The 18545-nt window shown below is 41.6% G+C and overlaps 1 protein-coding gene across 1 annotated transcript in view; it reads right to left on the reverse strand.

Moving 5' to 3' along the window:
* The window catches only part of amon (amontillado), a 177066-nt gene that overhangs the window by 60208 nt on the left and 98313 nt on the right, over window positions 1–18545 (reverse strand). The window lies entirely within an intron of this gene.

Raw genomic sequence — 18545 nt, forward strand, 5'->3', positions numbered from 1 at the left:
AATCCGTAACGGCATAAACTAATCGAGATAGATATAGAAATGATCTGGGCGAAAAAAGAAATTGATTTAGCCATGTCCGTCCGTCCGTCCGTCCGTAAACACGATAACTTGAGTAAATTTTGAGATATCTTGATGAAATTTGGTATGTAGGTTCCTGGGCGCTCATCTCAGATCGCTATTTAAAATGAACGAAATCGGACTACAACCACGCCCACTTTTTCGATATCGAAAATTTCGAACAATCGAAAAATTTCGATAATTCATAACCAAATGCGGATAAAGCGATGAAACTTGGTAGGTGAGTTGAACTTATGACGCAAAATAGAAAATTAGTAAAATTTTGGAAAATGGGCGTAGCACCGCCCACTTCTAAAAGAAGGTAGTTTAAAAGTTTTGCAAGCTGTAATTTGGAAGTCGTTTGAAGATATCTTGATGAAATTTGGCAGGCACGTTACTCCTATTACTGTATGTATGCTAAATAAAAACTAGCTAAATCGGATGCCGAACACTCCCACTTTTAAAAAAGCATTTTTTATAAGTCAAATTTTAACAAGTATGGAAGGCTAAGTTCGGGTGTAACAGAACATTACATACTCAGTTGAGAACTGTGGAGACAAAGTAAGGGAAAATCACCATTTAGCAAAATGAACCTAGGGTAACCCTGGAATGTGTTTGTATGACATGTGTATCAAATGAACTTAAAGAGTATTTTATGAGGGAGTGGCCCATAGTTCTATAGGTGGACGCCATTTAAGAATATCGCCATAAAAGTGGATCAGGGTTGACTCTAGAATTTGTTTGTACGATATGGGTATCAAATGAAAGGTGTTAATGAGTATTTCAAAAGGGCGTAGGGCTTAGTTCTATAGGTGGACGCCTTTTCGAGATATCGCCATAAAGGTGGACCAGGGGTGGCTCAAGAATGTGTTTGTACGATATGGGTATCAAATTAAAGGTATTAATGAGGGTTATAAAATGGAGTGGTGGTAGTTGTATAGGTGGTCGCCTTTTCGAGATATCGGCATAAAGGTGGACCAGGGGTGACTCTAGAATGTTTTGTACAATATGGGTATCAAACGAAAGGTGTTAATGAGTATTTTAAAAGGGCGTGGGGCTTAGTTCTATAGGTGGACGCCTTTTCGAGATATCGCCATAAAGGTGGACCAGGGGTGACTCTAGAATGTGTTTGTACGATATGGGTATCAAATTAAAGGTATTAATGAGGGTTTTAAAAGGGAGTGGTGGTAGTTGTATAGGTGGTCGTCTTTTCGAGATATCGGCATAAAGGTGGATCAGGGGTGACTCTAGAATGCGTTTGTACAATATGGGTATCAAACGAAAGTTGTTAATGAGTATTTTAAAATGGCGTGGGGCTTAGTTCTATAGGTGGATGCCTTTTCGAGATATCGCCATAAAGGTGGACCAGGGGTGGCTCTAGAATGTGTTTGTACGATATGGGTATCAAGTTAAAGGTATTAATGAGGGTTTTAAAAGGGAGTGGTGGTAGTTGTTTAGGTGGTCGTCTTTTCGAGATATCGGCATAAAGGTGGACCAGGGGTGACTCTAGAATGCGTTTGTACAGTATGGGTATCAAACGAAAGGTGCTAATGAGTATTTTAAAAGGGAGTGGGCCTTAGTTCTATAGGGGGACGCCTTTTCGGGATATCGCCATAAAGGTGGACCAGGGGTGACTCTAGAATGCGTTTGTACAGTATGGGTATCAAACGAAAGGTGCTAATGAGTATTTTAAAAGGGAGTGGGCATTAGTTCTATAGGTGGACGCCTTTTCGAGATATCGCCATAAAGGGGGACCAGGGGTGACTCTAGAATGTGTTTGTACAATATCGGTATCAAACGAAAGGTGTTAATGAGTATTTTAAAAGGGCGTGGGGCTTAGTTCTATAGGTGGACGCCTTTTCGAGATATCGCCATAAAGGTGGACCAGGGGTGACTCTAGAATGTGTTTGTACAATATGGGTATCAAACGAAAGGTGTTAATGAGTATTTTAAAAGGGCGTCGGGCTTAGTTCTATAGGTGGACGCCTTTTCGAGATATCGCCATAAAGGTGGACCAGGGGTGACTCTAGAATGTGTTTGTACGATATGGGTATCAAATTAAAGGTATTAATGAGGGTTTTTAAAGGGAGTGGTGGTAGTTGTATAGGTGGTCGCCTTTTCGAGATATCGGCATAAACGTGGACCAGGGGTGACTCTAGAATGCGTTTGTACAATATGGGTATCAAACGAAAGGTGCTAATGAGTATTTTAAAAGGGAGTGGGCCTTAGTTCTATAGGTGGACGCCTTTTCGAGATATCGCCATAAAGGTGGACCAGGGGTGACTCTAGAATGTGTTTGTACGATATGGGTATCAAATTAAAGGTATTAATGAGGGTTTTAAAAGGGAGTGGTGGTAGTTGTATAGGTGGTCGCCTTTTCGAGATATCGGCATAAAGGTGGACCAGGGGTGACTCTAGAATGCGTTTGTACAGTATGGGTATCAAACGAAAGGTGCTAATGAGCATTTTATAAGGGAGTGGGCCTTATTTCTATAGGTGGACGCCTTTTCGGGATATCGCCATAAAGGTGGACCATGGGAGACTCTAGAATGTGTTTGTAGGATATGGGTATCAAATTAAAGGTATTAATGAGGGTTTTAAAAGGGAGTGGTGGTAGTTGTATAGGTGGTCGCCTTTTCCAGATATCGCCATAAAGGTGGACCAGGGGTGACTCTAGACTTTTTTTGTACGATATGGGTATCAAATGAAAGGTGTTAATGAGTCTTTTTAAAAGGGAGTGGGCCTTAGTTCTATAGGTGCTCGCCTTTTCGATATATCGCCATAAAGGTGGACCAGAGGTGACTCTAGAATGTGTTTGTACGATATTGGTGTCAAATTAAAGGTATTTATGAGGCTTTTAAAAGGGAGTGGTGGTAGTTGTATATGTGAAAGCGTTTTCCAGATATTGACCAAAATGTGGACCAGGGTGACCCAGAACATCATCTGTTGGATACCGCTTTGCTCAACTGAGTATAATAAAAAAATTAATATCTTTACAGTATATAAGTAAATTATGTTATTATTCAACTCCAGTAATGATATGGTGCAACAAAATACAAAAATAAAAGAAAATTTCAAATTGAGCGCAACTCCGGCCCTTTTTCATTTCTTTCGTCTAGAATACTTTTAATGACGTAAGTAAAACAAAAATTTACCAATCCTTGTGAAATTTGGTAGGGGCTTAGATTCTAGGACGATAACTGTTTTCTGCGAAAATGCGCGAAATCGGTTGAAGCAACTCCCAGTTTTTAAACACAGTCGACCCTCTGTCCTTCCGCTCGGCCGTTAACACGATAACTTGAGGAAAAATCTTTACCAAACTTAGTTCACGTACTTAACTGAACTCACTTTATCTTGGTATAAAAAATGGCCGAAATCCGACTATGACCACGCCCACTTTTTCGATATCGAAAATTACGAAAAATGAAAAAGATGCCATAATTCTATACCAAATATTAAAAAAGAGATGAAACATGGTAATTGGATTGGTTTATTGACGCAAAATATAACTTTTGAAAAAACTTTGTAAAATGGGTGTGACACCTGCCATATTAAGTAGAAGAAAATGCAAAAGTTCTGCAGGGCGAAATCAAAAGCCCTTGGAATCTTGGCAGGAATACTGTTCGTGGTATTACATATATAAATAAATTAGCGGTACCCGACAGATAATGTTCTGGGTCACTCTGGTCCACATTTTGATCGATATCTCGAAAACGCCTTCACATATACAACTAAGGGCCACTCCCTTTTAAAACCCTCATTAATACCTTTAATTTGATACCATATCGTACAAACACATTCTAGAGTCCCCCCTGGTCCACCCTTATGGCGATATCTCGAAAAGGCGTCCACCTATAGAACTAAGGTCCACTAAGTTTTAAATAATCATTAACACCTTTCATTTGATACCCATATCGTACAATCGCATTCTAGTCACCCCTGGTCCACCTTTTTGGCGATATCTCGAAAAGACGTCCACCTATAGAACTAAGGCCCATTTCCTTTTAAAATACTCATTAACACCTTTCATTTAATACCCATATCGTTGAAACATATTCTAGTGGCACCTCTGGTCCAACTTTATGGCGATATCTCGAAAAAGCGTCCACCTATAGAACTAAGGCACACTCCCTTTTAAAATACTCATTAACACCTTTCATTTGTTACCCATATCGTACAACACACATTCTATAGTCAGCCCTAGTCCACCGAATCCCGATATCCCGAAATGGCGTCCACCTATAGAACTATGGAAAACTCCCTTTTAAAATATTCTTTAATACCTTCCATTTGAAACCCGTACAAACACATTCCAGGGTTAGCCTAGGTTCATTTTGCTAAATGGTGATTTTCCCTTCTTTTGTCTCCAAAGCTCTCAGCTGAGTATGTAATGTTCGGTTACACCCGAACTTAGCTTTCCTTACTTGTTTTTGGATTAGTATTATTTAGTATGTGTAAAGTATACGAAATAATATCTATGTTATGGTTAACTTTAAGTAGCTCAGTAATACAGATCAATTGCCTTTCGGGTCAATGTCAACCGAATCAATTGCCTTTGGAGTTGTGGGTATAATCTATATATAAAACTAGAATACCTTGCAAACGTTGTCCTGCCCTAAATTTGGCCTATCTGTATTCCTTTTTTAAAGCTTTTTCCGTCTGACTCTGCCCTTCCCCCTCTTCACTTTTTCCTAATCCTTTTATTCACTCCTCCCTCCCTCTTTTTCGCTTCATCTGTCTCCATCTTCTTCTCATTCGTCTCTTTCTCAACCTCTTCTCCTTCTCTCTTTTCTCTTCTCTTAATTTCTTCTCATTCCTCTGCATCCCTTATTGCCTGTACCAGAGGGTGTATGTATTTTATTCCAGTCCCAGTCCCAGTCCCACTCCGAGTCTCAGTCCCAGTCCTAGTCCTAATCCCAGTCCGAGTCCGTCTCTGGATAATATATTACTCTGTACTAAAGCACTCATCAACAGCTTTCATTTGATATCCATATTGTATAAACTCTGTCTAGGCATTCACTGGCCCACGTTTTGGCCTATATCTCGAAACCCAAATCACCAAGGGGTATGAAAATTACTCTCTACACAACTAAAGAATTAAAAAAAATTGCATAGTACCTCTAAATCGCGGGCCCCCTCAGAAACCCCCCACCCTCTCCGCGGGCTATAATAGTTTTTATTGATAAGCAGGTTGTTTAATTAAACACCAAGCAATTACACGGAAGTATATCCGCACCACCTGAAAATACTAGTGCCACTGCGTATACGTAACATTTTATTATTACGTATAAACAAATAAAAAAATTTACAATAAAATAATATTGCGACTATAAACTGAGATATAACCTATCCTATCTCTCAAGTTAGATCAAACTACACACGGGGTGCAAAACAAATTCAAACTCGGTTCAGTAGGTTAGGAGTCCATCGCGCCCGGAAATATTGTGACACGTGTTTTTTATATATTAAGATTCAAATTATGTATGTATGTAGGTATAGATCGAGTTGTGTCTTAAACGGATCGACCGACCACAACCAAATTTACACAACCTACTAGAAACCTTCCTGGGATGGTCATAAGCTAAAAATAATTTCGATATATAAAAGGGGCGTGGCACCTACCATACAAATGGAATCTTTGATACTGTATAAGTTTGGATGTGGTCATGCTAGAATATTGAAATTCAATAAGGAATTATACGAGGTCAATCCCTAACACCACCAAGAAAATGTGGGGTGAGGGAGAAGGGGGCGTAGCACCTCCCATACAAATAGTGATAGTGAAAATTGGTAAGGAGCTACATATATGACGTTAAGTCCTAACACATCCAGTAGAATGTGGAGTAGGGGAAAATGGGGCGGGGCACCTCCCCAGCAAATGGGATTTTTAAGAAGTATGGCTGCCGTACAAACGTAGGTTATTTTAACAGCTAAAGTTTGACTACAGAAATGAGTTTGTTGTTCCTTTTTGTACGTTTAGTAATCTGCCGCCGTTAACATTTCTTCTATATATATATAAAGTTCAAAATTTCGAAAATAACAATGTTTTCATACCAACGATTCCATTAATACCTTCCAATTTTAATGGCCTCCTATTTCTTATTAGGTTGGCTTTCGCAATGTCTATCAATAAAGTTCAAGGACAGTCATTAGCTGTAGCAGGAGTCAATCTTACCAACTCATGTTTCACCCATGGCCAATTATATGTAGCCTGCTCTAGAGTTGGCTCATCGAAAAATCTTTTTATTTATACTCCAAATAATATTATATATCCTATTGTTGTCAGTAATACCTAAATTCGCAAATACACAACCTTAAAATAAGTTTAAAATTTGTGTTATTTATTTTGCATATTTTTATAGAAACGTGGGGTGAAGACCACGGGAATAAGCTAGTCAGCTATAAAAGCAAGCAGCGTAGTGAGTGAGATGCACTCTTGCTGTTTGCTCACGAATGATTTCGCTTAGATTCTGAGTTATTAGCCGTGTTTTTTAACACGCGTATATCCGTTTACGCTTAAACTTTATATTGACTGCTAGTCGACAAACTATAAATACACCTCTGAAATTGCTGCGCATAAATTTTGTCCTACTAAATTTCAATACGCATTATACTCAGATGTAACTGAAATATGTGTCTTTGTTTCACCCTCTACACTAATTCTATGTATTCTATGTGTGTCCACAATTCATCGCAACTGATTCAGCTATATGTTATACCCTATGGCCATCAGAGCGTTGCGTCTCCGCTTTTCGGTACACCCTGTTGCTGTAGCTAGTTGTTTAACCACAGCCGCTAGATGGGTCTCCTAAGCATTATCTAAGCGAAGATAGGCGTTTTTAACACGCGCAAACGAAACGTATACGCGCGTGTTAAAAAACACGGCTATTGTTGTGTAGATAGAGTAGCGAAGCTTTATGCTTATGACACCGAATGGATGAATTGGTGCAGGGGTTTAGTCTCTTTAATAACTTTTATAGTATTTTTAAAAATGGCACTCTTTGTATTTTTTATTTAAATATAACCGAAGGAGCGGCCATCAGTAGAAAGGATTAGGAAACCTGAGTAAATTTACGAAACCTCTAATCTGTTTTCAAATATTTACCAGGATTTTTTTAATATTTTACATTATTTTATGATAAACCCCTTAAAACTTGAAAAAAAAAAATTGGTCATTTAACAATAACTTGGCAAATATTATATGAAAAGGCTGCTAAGCTATATTTTTGTTAGTAAAATTTTATATGAGAAACAGCAATCAGGAGGATTTTAAAATCACAACACTTACGACGTCGAGGAGACATTTTTAATTATAAATAAATAAATGTAAGGTGCGATAGCCTCCGAAAAGATTTTAGGTCGAGCTTCTCTTCCAATTTGCGTCGCGCTCCTTTAAAATTTTCCTAAAAATTGGCGGGACGGGACCCACTTCTTTTATGCCGACTCCGAACGGTATCTGCAAGGCAGATGAGTTTTCACTGAGAGCTTTTCATGGCAGAAATACATTCGAAGTGTTTGCCACCCAAAGCCGAGGGGCGACCCCGCTTAGAAAAGTTGTCTTCTAGTCCGATCACAGGTTGTCATCAATATCCTCTAACGGGAGTCCAAGGAAACTTGCTGTTACATCAGGGATGAACCATACTGAGAGGGGCGTTGGTTCTATAATACAGTTGAAGAGATGGTTGGTGTCATGTGGGGACATGTTACAAGGAGGACATATGTCTTGTATGTTGGGGTTGACTCTGGATAGGTAAGAATTTAACCTGCTACAGTATCCAGATCGAAGTTGAGCTAGAGTGACTCGCGTTTCCCTAGGGAGTGTGCGTTCCTCATCTGCAAGTTTAGGGTATAGTTCTTTGAGTACAGGATTCACCGGCCAATTCCTGGCATAGAGGTCGGACGCTTGTTTGTGGAGTTCACTGAGGACCTGCTTGTGTTTTTTGGCTTCATACGGCTGTGCTCTCAGGTGCCGTATTTCCATAATGTTTACGGAGATGACTCCTTAAGCGCCTGGGCGGCGTTGGCTCATCAATCATATGTCTATTGGGATGCCCAGGTTTCTGGGTTTATCATTAATTTCTCTCCCTCATGGGGAGTATTCTCGCCTCATTATGTAGATGGTGTTCTGGGGACATAAAAATACAACCCGTGGCGGTTCTGAGGGGAGTATTTTGTCAGGCCTGTAGCTTCTTCCAGTGAGTATTCTTTAGGCTTGGCGACCATATCTGGGGCGCGTAGCATGCAATCGGCTGGCCAATTGCTTTGTAAGTGGTAATGAGCGTTTCTTTATCTTTTCCCCAAGTACTACCAGCAAGAGATTTATGGATTTTATTACGGCTTTGGATTTTCGGAACAATTGCGGCTACATGCTCATCAAAATGTATATCCTGATCAAACGTCACACCCAAGAGTTTGGGGTGTAAGACAGTCGGTAGCGTAGTGCCACTAATGTGTATGTTCAAAATGGTCGACATTTGGGACGTCCATGTTGTAAATAAGCTCACCGATGATTTAGTCGGTGATAATGTAAGTTTTCGCGAGGTGAAGAAACTGGAGAGATCAGGGAGGTAGCAGTTTATTTTTTTGCAAAGCTCATCTGACTGTGGGCCTGGGCCTGTAGCCATTATTGTGCAGTCATGGGCGTAGGAAACGATAGTAACTCCTACTGGGGGCGAAGGTAGCTTTGATATGTAGAAGTTAAATAAATAATAGTTTAAAAAAACTAAAAAAACACGTTCTATAGCTAACCGAACTAAAAAAATAGAAAATAATTTTCAATTAAAAAGAGTTTATATAACAGTAGTAGAAGGTCAAACAATCGTTTATAGTTAATCACTTCAAAATAAAATTATAATAAAATGTAAGTTATTAACAGAATAATTTAATTCATAGTAAAATGCGTGGGGTGATTGATATTGAATGTTACAATCATTCTATTGGAAACTATCTGAGAGGAAAGATATGAGATGTAGTCAAATGCATCCCACGCTTTTTAATCTGAATTAAATTATTCTGTTAATAACTTAAATTTTATTATAATTTTATTTTGAGGTGATTAACTATAAATGATTGTTTGACCTTCTACTACTGTTATATAAGCTCTTTTTAATTGAAAATTATTTTCTATTTTTTTGTTTCGGTTAGCTATAAAAGCGTGTTTTTTTAGTTTTTTTAAACTATTATTTATTTTTAATTTTTTAGTTCAATAATTTTAAAAGTTTTAGTCGAGAGTGATGAAACCTCGAAACGCCAGCGGTTCATGGCAGATCATTGGCATTATAGACGAGAGCAGCGAAGATGGCAGGATCCCTAAACAACAATGGAAGTGGATCGAAGCCGCGCTCGCTACGGTGACCGTTAAGGTTAAGAAAGACCACCCTGGTCCTCCGCCATCTTTCACCGGCGCAGGGTGGTTCCAGGGCAATGTCAAGCTAATTGCCAGGTCCCCGTCACGCTGATAGGGGTGGTATATCCGGGCGCGCGCCTCAAGCTAGTGGAGGCGCGTGATATCCCCTCACGACCAAGGGCTAGAGCCTGGGTTCCAGTGACGCCAACGGACCCAGCTGACACCCTGCAGCTGCTCCAGGAGTACAACCCGGCTCTACCGACCAAGAACTGGAAGGTGGTCAACGTGGAGATTCCCTCAAAGATTCCATTACATAAATACAGGCCAAGCTAATAAAAGCGTGTTAATTAATAAAAGTTGCGATAGGACACCACCCTGTGGTACCCTTTGTTTAATTCTTCTTGGTTTTGTCGTTGCGTTTCTAAATTGCACCGATGCCTGCCGACCACCCAGATAATTTGCCGTCCACGTTTTAAGACTTGGGGGAAGGGTAGACCCTTCCAGGTCTTGCAGTAACGTGCCATGGTTGACCGTATCAAAAGCTGTTGATAGGCATAGCGCAACGAGTACTGTTCTGTGGTGGGGGTTCTGATTTAAACCGCAATTTATCTGGGTGCTAATGGCATTTAGCGCGGTGGTTGTGCTATGAAGTTTTCTAAAGCCACGCTGATGGCTAGTTGCAAATTTGCTTTGAATTAGGGGAGAAAAATGGCTTCAAGCATCTTGGCTAATGGCGATAGGAGAGATATCGGGCGATATGACTCTTCTATGTTAGCTGCTTTCCCAGGCTTTAGTAGCGGTACCACCTTGACCATTTTCCATTTTTCGGGAATGACAAAGGTGGAAAGGGACAGGTTGAAGACATGTGCTAAATATTTGAAGCCCTCTTTTCCTAGGCTGACTGTGCCGCCTGGGCCCACTGCTTTAGATGGTTTAGCTTCACCGATGGCATAATCAACCTCTTTGGCGGTGATGTTTATTTGCGTGTCTGTTAGCCCTCCGTCTAACTTTGTCAATCATAGAATGCATTATATATTGTCGGCAAAAAGCGATAGCGCATTTTTTCGCATTCGACAGCACTTTATCGCCAAATTCGATGGAAACTTTGTCACTGTTCTTAGACGGATTCGATTGGGACTTTACGGTGGACCAAAGCTTACCCACACAGTTAGAGAGGTTACAACTACTTAGATGCTCCTCCCATTTCGCCCGTTTGTGTTCACCCACAAGCAATCTGATGCGTTGGCTTATATCCCTTATTTGGGGGTTCGCCGCGATCGAGCTGTCTTATAATGTCTCGTTCTCTTGCTAAATTTGCGGCCTTCGCCGGAAAATGAGGCCGAAGGCGGGTTCCATGACCTTGCGGAAAGCGGCTGTCTGTAAAGGATTTGTATTCAACCCACTCTCGTTTTTTTTTTTAAGTTTATGAAAGTGCGTTTTTCGGTGACGATGAAGTCGGCGGTACGATCGAGCCAAATAAGTATTGGCAGGTGGTCGGATGCCAAGGTTACCATCGGCTGCAGGTTGATGCAATTTACGAGTCCTGCGCTTACGACAGATATATCCGGCGAACTGTGACAGCTTCCTACCATATGAGTGGTGGCGTCTCCGTTTATAGTGCAGAACGTCGTTTCTTCTATTTGATCCACCAACATCTCATACCTGCTGTCAGCCTGCAAGTTTGAATGCCATAGGGCGGTATCCACTGGGTCAGCAGGTGGCAGGAGGTATGTATATGTTGATGATTTCTAGGTTTACAGCGCCTGACCGGACAGGTAAGCCGTGACGTTCTAAAATACTGTCCCTGCGGCCGATGTCGAGATCAAATATATGATATTGCACTGAGTGGTGTATGATAAACGCGAGACCGCCTCCATTTCCGCTCTCGCGATCTTTTCTGTGGACATTATACCCAGAACAGGTCTGCAGAGCAGATCTTGCTGTGAGTTTGGTCTCTTGAATCGCAGCAATGCGGATGTTGTGCCGCTTCATAAAATCGACTATCTCCGTGATCTTCCCAGTTAATCCATTACAGTTTAACAGCAGAATTTTGAAGTGCAACGGGGAGACTTCGTCGCTCTAAGAGTAAGTGACGGGTGACTACGCCTGAGTTATGAAAGCCTAGGACGCGAATGCTGTTGTGGCCCTGAGACTGGACGTCCCTGGGTAAGCATTGGGGTACCCGGTGTGTTTGAGTTTGCGGTCTGGCAACATGGCGCAATGAAGCCCGTGGGGGGTTGCCGTCGCACATCTGGTAATGTGATGATGGTGTGTGTAGGGTGCTTGTACTGGTTAACTTAAGTGTATAGCTTTATTTTAATTAAACTTTAATGTAATAGCAATTCGCATTTTGAGAATTTTTTTATGAAGTATTTCAATATTAAAGTTAGGCAATTCACGAGGTCTTTTATTGTCTTATGAAGTATATTTTTAAACACTTCCCTTGTGAACACTACAATTAGTATGTTGTATTAAAATACGCCCATAAAGAGATCCATCAGCAAAAAGCATTAGAAACCCTAAGTCAATGCGAAGGTAGCATTACTTATATTGACGGAAATTTTTTGAAATTTAAAAAAGGGCGTTTGGCACTCGGGGACTGCCGCGGTAAATCTATTGCATATTATCAACTTATGCAATTATAATATTTATGCAACATTTTGTTTTCTTTGATATTAATTCAAGTTTGTCTTAAAATTTAACTTTAACTTTATTTTTAACTTTAACTTTCACTTTAACTTGAACTTTAACTTTAACTTTAATTTTAACTTTAACTTTAACTTTAACCTTCTTTACTTTGACTTTAACTGTAACTTTAACTTTAATTTTAACTTTAACTTTATTTTAACTTTCACTTTAACTTTAAAATTCACTGTAACTTTAACTTTAAATTTAATTTTAACTTTAACTTTAACTTTAACTTCCACTTTAACTTTAACTTTCACTTTAACTTTAACTTTAAATTTAACTTTAACTTCAACTTTAACTTCCACTTTAACTTTAACTTTAACTTTAAATTTAACTTAAATTTTAACTTTAACTTTAAGTTTATTTTTAACTTTAACTTTCACTTTAACTTTAAAATCCACTTTAACTTTAACTTTAACTTTAACTTCCACTTTAACTTTAACATTATTTTTAACTATAACTTTAACTTTCACTTTAACTTTAACTTTAACTTTAACTTTAACTATAACTTTAACTTTAACTTTAACTTTACCCGCGGGGGTATCGGTCCCCCCTTTAACTTTAACTTTAACTTTAACTTGAACTTGAACTTGAACTTGAACTTTAACTTTATGATAGAGATCCAATTTTATGTATTGCCCGCGGGGGTATCGGTCCCCTACCGGGCGCCTCCTCAGGTGGTGGATAGAGGAACGCTTCCCACAAGACGGGAGGTACTGAGTGAATTAAGATCCGACGTTGGCAAGATCAGTGGAGCAACAGCATCGTAGGAAAGTGGACTAGGGAACTAATCCCTGAACTTGATCCATGGTTGAAGCGACCGCACGGAGAGGTAGACTTTTACCTGACCCAGTTTCTAACGGGACATGGTTACTTCCGCAAATACCTACACAGAATGGGTAAGGCTGATAGCCCGAGCTGTCTGTACTGTGGGGAAATAGACGATGTACGCCACACCTTCTTCGAATGCAGGCACTTCTCCCATCAGCGAAGGAGGGTAGAAGAGGTACTTGGCGACCTATCCCCGGGCAGTGTCATTAATAACATGACCTGTCGAAGAGACAGATGGGATACGGTCAGCACATATGTGAGGCATATACTTACCAGTAAACGAGAAGACGGATGCCTAGCCCATTAGCGTGAGAGTAGCCATAGAGCTCACGTAGCGCGCACCCGTACCCGAAGTAATGCTAAACGCGGTCCCAGGTACGGGGATTTGCGCGGGCCGTGGGAGGTTAGGTTTTAGTGGGTAGGCCTTCATGGCAGAAGGGAGTCCTACACTCGGAGAGTCTCGCAGTGAGGCTTAAATATCCCGGTCAGTGCATAAAGCATTTCCTCCTTCCACGAAACACAAAAAAAAAAAAAAAAAAAAAAAAAAAAAAAAACATTCACCCTAACTTTAACTTTAACTTTAACTTTAACTTCCACTTTAACTTTAACTTTAACTTTACCTTTCTTTAACTTTAACTTTAACTTTAACTTTACCTTTAACTTTACTTTAACTTTAACTTTAACTTTAACTTTAACTTTTACTTTAACTTTAACTTTAACTTTAACTTTAACTTTAACTTTAACTTTAATTTTAACTTACACTTAAACTTTAACTTTAACTTTATTTTTAACTTTAACTTTAACTTCCACTTTAACTTTAACATTCACTTTAACTTTAACTTCCACTTTAACTTTAACATTCACTTTAACTTTAACTTTAAATTTAACTTTAGCTTTAACTTTAACTTTAACTTTAATTTTAACTTTAACTTTATTTTTAACTTTAACTTTAACTTTCACTTTAACTTTTACTTTAACTTCCACTTTAACTTTAACATTCACTTTATCTTCTCGTTGAGGAAAGAAAAACAATATATGACAACGGATCGCAAGCAAGTAGAGCTGCTGTTGCCATGCAGGCGCGAGAAGAATCGATCCGACGTTGGCAAGATCAGTGGAGCAACAGCATCGTAGGAAAGTGGACTAGGGAACTAATCCCTGAACTGAATCCATGGTTGAAGCGACCGCACGGAGAGGTAGACTTTTACCTGACCCAGTTTCTAACGGGACATGGTTACTTCCGCAAATACCTACACAGAATGGGTAAGGTTGATAGCCCGAGCTGCCTGTACTGTGGGGAAATAGACGATGTACGCCACACCTTCTTCGAATGCAGGCACTTCTCCCATCAGCGAAGGAGGGTAGAAGATGTACTTGGCGACCTATCCCCGGGCAGTGCCATTAATAACATGACCTGTCGAAGAGACAGATGGGATACGGTCAGCACATATGCGAGGCATATACTTACCAGTAAACGAGAAGACGGATGCCTAGCCCATTAGCGTGAGAGTAGCCATAGAGCTCACGTAGCGCGCACCCGTACCCGAAGTAATGCTAAACGCGGTCCCAGGTACGGGGATTAGCGCGGGCCGTGGGAGGTTAGGTTTTAGTGGGTAGGCCTTCATGGAAGAAGGGAGTCCTACACTCGGAGAGTCTCGCAGTGAGGCTTAAATATCCCGGTCAGTGCATAAAGCATTTCCTCCTTCCACGAAACACAAAAAAAAAAAAAAAAAAAAAAAAAAAAAAACATTCACTTTAACTTTAACGTTAATTTTAACTTTACTTTAACATTCACTTTAACTTTAACTTTAACTTTTCCTTTAACTTTACTTAAACTTTTACTTTTACTTTAAATTTAACTTTAACTTTGACTTTAACTTTGACTTTAACTTTAACTTAAACTTAAACTTTAACTTTAACTTTAACTTTATCTTTAACTTTAACTTTAACTTCAACTTTAACTTTAACTCTAACTTTAACTTTAACTTTAGCTTTAACTTTAACTTTAACTTTAACTTTCACTTTCACTTCCACTTTAACTTTAACTTTATTTTTAACTATAACTTTAACTTTCACTTTAACTTTAACTTTAACTTTAACTTTAACTATAACTTTAACTTTAACTTTAACTTTAACTTTGACTTTAACTTTAACTTTAACTTTAACTTGAACTTGAACTTGAACTTGAACTTGAACTTTAACTTTATGATAGAGATCCAATTTTATGTATTGCCCGCGGGGGTATCGGTCCCCTACCGGGCGCCTCCTCAGGTGGTGGATAGAGGAACGCTTCCCACAAGACGGGAGGTACTGAGTGAATTAAGTACTTAGGGCGAACCAAAACGAGCAATCCAGTGGAAAAATGGGAATGTGTTGCTCTAAGGGCAACACATCCCAAAGTTCCGGTGGAAGGGCGATAGGATGCCGCCCTAAAATACCCCATCAAGCATCCACAGGATCGAGACCAGTAAGATCCTGTTGACCAAAACTGGAAATATGATTATGAACTGATTGCTACGGGCTGGCGATGACGATAGGCTACTACCTTAATAAGCAAGGGTGACACCTTGCCGAAACGGCTGGTAGGTTAATATCGGCATCGTCTCCGTCTCGTTAAAACCTTGGCAGGTCTTCAAGTACGTTCGAAGCACGTCGCCATTAAGTTGGTGGTGCAGGCTCAGTTGAGACGACTCCTGACTAACGCTGTATTCTGGCTCTGAACACAGACTCCCATAAGGACCTGTGTCAACCCACGCGTGGCCTCCCTGCTTCTGCAAAGATAACCACGGGAATTGAAGACGGCGACTGCACATCGTGCGGAGATAGCGGCTTGAAGCGGAGACCCAATAGAACAAATGAGCAACAAAATAAAAACAACAAAGGAAGATAAAAGTAGAGAAAGCGAGAAAGAAAGGGGCGATGAAGCGGTGTTCAAGAAGAGCACTAAACTGCTGAGATCGCCGGTTTTAACAACCCCCGCTAAAGCGACCTTGTCGGTAATGCCCACACAAGGCACCGAATCGGCGGAAAAGACAAAGGCAGCGAAAGCACAGCTGCGCAATAACCCCAGCCAGTCAACACCTGCTACTGCAAGGGAAAAAGCGTCGGTCAGCTCACCCAATGTCGTTGCACAGCGCACTGTTGGGAAGGAGAAACGTGCGACTCCGCCAAGAGGCTCACTCTCATACACAAGCCTCGAAGGGAAGAGCCAAGACGAACTGCTGGAGTACGCGGTATCAGTGCTGCGCGAGATGCAGGAAACCGCTCTCAAGCAGAAGACCGTGTCCAAGGACATAAAAACCGGTATGGCTCTTCTCGAGGAAGCGTTAAGCTGCATGGGATCGTTAAGGGCCCAAAAGGTAGATGAGAGCAGAGAATCGGGCCGAAAAGCAAGAGGGCACGAACGAGCTCAGATTCCCACTCGGAGGACTTGGAAGCCAAAAAGAAACGAGATGAAAGAACAAATACGCTTTCACAAGGTGAGTCTTGGTCCAAGGTAGCGCGCCGGAGGCTGAAACAGCGGGCCCAGCCAGCCAAGCAGGCAACCCCCGTCCAAGCTCCTAAAGCTCAAAAACGGGCGAGAAAGAGGAGACAAGCAGCAACTTTTGTGGTAAAACCTGTGGAAGGCAAAAGCTATGCCCAGGTACTAGGGGCCATACGCGGCCAGCTCCGCCCTAATGACACAGGTACGGTGGTACGGTCAGTACGAAAAACCAAATCTGGTAACGTACTGATTGAAACGGCGCGCTGCAGTGACCAGACGGCCTTCAGAGCAGCTATAGGTAGTGCAGTAGGAGAGGTCGGTGAAGCACAACAGCTCTCCAAGCGGATGAAGTTGGAAGTACTTGGCATGGACTGTCTCACAACTGAAACAGAAATCCAAGACGCAATAAGGAGGGAGGTCGGGAAAGAAGAAATCACTAGACCTCTCCGTGTCTCTGTGTTCGCAGCAAACCAAAGAGAACAGAAAATGGCGGTCGTCGAAGTGGACGAGAATATTGGCAACGCCCTACTCAAAAAAGGTAAAATTCCGATCGGATGGATACAGTGCCGAATCAGACAGCGAGCAGAAGTACAACGCTGCTTTAGGTGTCTCGGCTACGGACACCGGAAGGCAGAATGCAAGGGTCCAGACAGGAGTAACGCCTGCTGGAAGTGTGGGCAAAGCGGCCACAAAGCTTCGGCCTGTACCGCAGCTCCAAAATGTTACCTGTGTAATACACAGAAGCTCGATCATGTCCCTGGATCTGGAGCATGCAGCATTTTCAGAGCGGCACTCGCTGTTGCAAAGGCCAAAGTCTCAATTCAATAGTGATTAGTTTTATCCAAGGCAACCTAAATCGGAGCAGACTTGCTGATGAGCTACTACAACAGTTGGTCTTAGACCATAAAGCTAACAGCGTTATCATCAGCGAACCCTATAGAGCCCGAAATGATTGGCATATAGACAACACCGGCACCGCCGCAATCTGGATGACAGATGCAAACGCCAATATTGTGAACCGTGTTGCCGGACAAGGCTACGTCCGCCTAACTACGAATAATACCACAATAGTAAGCTGCTACTTGTCCCCGAATGATCCCATTCAAACGTTCAGGGAGAAGCTTGAACTTATTGAAGACGACCTGAGGGACTTAACTAGTAACCTGGTTGTGGCGGGAGACTTTAACGCAAGAGCCGTCGAATGGGGAATGCCGCAGACTAACACCCGTGGAAGGTTAGTCCTTGAGATGGCAGCCAGGCTCGGTTTGAACGTGCTTAACACTGGTACGACCCCTACATACCGACGGCCAGGCTTTGGATACTCGATCCCCGATGTAACACTAGTGTCAGAAAGCCTGCTGCTGACCGCTGCTGGATGGAGAGTCATAGAGGATCTGACTGGCAGCGATCACAACTACATCACTTTCCACCTAAACGATCCCGGTCAGAGGCAGATTCCGAACGGGCCACGCAGAACAAAAGCATGGGACGCATCCAAGGTCGACTCTGCCACGTTCTCCGCATCAGTACTGGGGGATGCCCGACGGATAATCAACAACTCCAGTCCGACGGAAGAGACGGTTGAAAAGACAATGAGCTGTCTTCGCCACGCTTGCAACCTCTCTATGCCACGGAGGGGAGTGTGGAGGGGTAAAAAGCAGGTATACTGGTGGAATAGCGAAATCGCGGAGCTGCGGAAAATATGCCACAGGATGCGAAGGCTAGCAACTCGCGCGCGCGGCAGGCCTGAGGCTCTAGAAAAGTCGGAAGCGTACAAAGGAGCGAAGAAAGCTCTTAGTGCTGCCATTAAGCAAAGCAAGCTTAAGTGCTGGAAAGCGCTTTGCGAGGAAGTGGATCGAGACCCATGGGGGCAGGGATATAAGATAGTAATGAAGAAGTTCCGTCCGCCAAACCAGCTGATGGACGAGAACCAAATAAGGAACATTGTGGATGGCCTGTTTCCCACCCAACTGCCTAGGGAGGGCGGGTACGTTACCCATGAAGATCGCAACGTGGAACCATTCCAAGAAGAAGAGCTTAAAACTGCCGTGCGAACTATGAAACCTAGGAAAGCATCTGGGCCCGACGGAATACCCGCGGAGGCAATTAGACTAGCTGCAAACGACTGCCCAGAACTTA

Source organism: Eurosta solidaginis, chromosome 1, assembly GCF_040869045.1.
Source record: "Eurosta solidaginis isolate ZX-2024a chromosome 1, ASM4086904v1, whole genome shotgun sequence".
In the NCBI taxonomy this organism is placed as follows: Eukaryota; Metazoa; Arthropoda; class Insecta; order Diptera; family Tephritidae; genus Eurosta; species Eurosta solidaginis.